The sequence below is a fragment of the Manis pentadactyla genome, chromosome X (genome assembly GCF_030020395.1).
Source record: "Manis pentadactyla isolate mManPen7 chromosome X, mManPen7.hap1, whole genome shotgun sequence".
In the NCBI taxonomy this organism is placed as follows: domain Eukaryota; kingdom Metazoa; phylum Chordata; class Mammalia; order Pholidota; family Manidae; genus Manis; species Manis pentadactyla.
In genome coordinates, this window is record NC_080038.1 from 138,050,246 (window position 1) to 138,052,074 (window position 1,829).

Genomic DNA, 1,829 nt, shown 5'->3' on the forward strand with positions numbered 1-1,829 from the left:
TTTTTCAGGAAGACTGGTTAAATCTATCTCCCCAGGTTCCTTCTCAGGGGAAGATGTAGAAGATGTTGAAGCTGTCTGGGTTAGTCTTATCTGGATCAAATTTTTTTTGCCTTTTCATGTTGATAGGTGCAATGGTGAGCTATTGACTCGTCTGTCAGCTGGGAGAACCAAGACTTTCCACTTGCTCCTGGCCTTTCTTTACTGGGACAACTGCGACCCCTAGTGGCTTGTGTTGGGCAATTGCCTGTAGATTGGGTCTCTGTATCTTGCCCGGCTGGTATGGAGGAAGCTCCTTTGCTGTGGGCGTGGCCAGCCTCAGGCCGCTGCTCTGCTATGGCGGAGGAGTAGTGGACAGGGGGCTGTTTGGCTGTTTACCTCTGTGAGGGGTCTCAGAGCTGTTGCCCAGGGGGTTAGTGCGCCCAGAGTTCCCTGGAATTTCCATCAGCTGTACTGTGACCCGCGATGCTTCCGTCCAGCTGTGGGTCCCTCTCCCTTTAAGACTTTCAAAAAGCACTCACTCTTCTTTGTCCCAGGGGCGCCGGCTTCGGGACCCGCTCACAGGTCTTACTGTCCTGTTTCCCTAGTATCCAGGTCCCCACGCATGCACTGTGTCTGCACTATGGTCTGGATGACTGTGGCTGCGTGTTTAGCAGTCCTGGGCTCCCTCTCCCTCCCCGCTCCGACTCCTCTCCTCCCACTGGGAGCTGGGGTGAGGGGCCTTGGGTCCTGCCGGGCTGCAGCTTGTACCTTACCCCTTTCACCAGGTGCTGGGTTCTCACAGGTGTGGGTATAGTCTGGCTGTTGTCCTGTGTCTTCTGGTCTCTCTTTTAGGATTAGTTGTATTTGTTGTATTTTCAAAAATATATATGTTTTTGGAAGGAGATTCCCACTGTCCTACTCATGCTGACATCTTGGCTCCACCCATCTGTACTCACTATTTTAAGAACAATTAAATGGAAAGCTGTGTACCCCCACCCAGCTAAAAGATATATAATATTAACAGTACACAAGTTTTGATAAGTGATAAACTCACTGACATTTATTTCCTACTAATTCTGAAAATTTTTAAGTATCTAAAGGTAGAAGTTTTTCTTTAATATCAGAGAATAATTTTTTAATCTGTTTTATTCTGCTTGTATTGAGAGAGTTGCCCACATGATTTACATCTCTTGGAATATGTGGCTCAATATGTAGCAAATTTACATACATCCAATAAATATTTGAAAAATGATATCTATCTTGTGTTGTATAAACATAGCTGCAGTCATCAGAAGTGTTACTCATCTTGTTTTCCAGTTCCACTGTGGGTCTTTGTGAATTCTAAAAGAGGTGTGTTCAAGTCTGTTATGCTTTTAAAAAAATATGTCATTTTTCTGGTTTCCTTGTACTTCTGCCAGTTAATGCTTTTTCTGTTTTACAACTGTATAATTAGTTGTTTTGATGGTAGCCATCCTAATGAGTGTTGGCAAGGACGTGGAAAAATTGGAACCCTTCAATACTGTTGGTGGGAATGCAGAATAATGTGTGCAGCAATGGAAAACAGTATGGAGGTTCCTCAGAAAATTAAAAATATAACTTCTGTATGATCCAGCAACCCCATTTCTGGGTATTTATCCAAAAGAATTGAAATCAGGATCTTGAGGAAATATTAGCACTCTCATTTTCATTGCAACACTATTCACAACAGCCAAGATGTAGAAACAACCTGAGTGTCTGTCAGTGCATGAGAGGATAAAGAAAGTGTGGTATATATACATGCATTTATGTGCACCACAGAATATTATTCAGCCTTACCATAAGCAGGAAACCCTGCAATGTATTATAATATG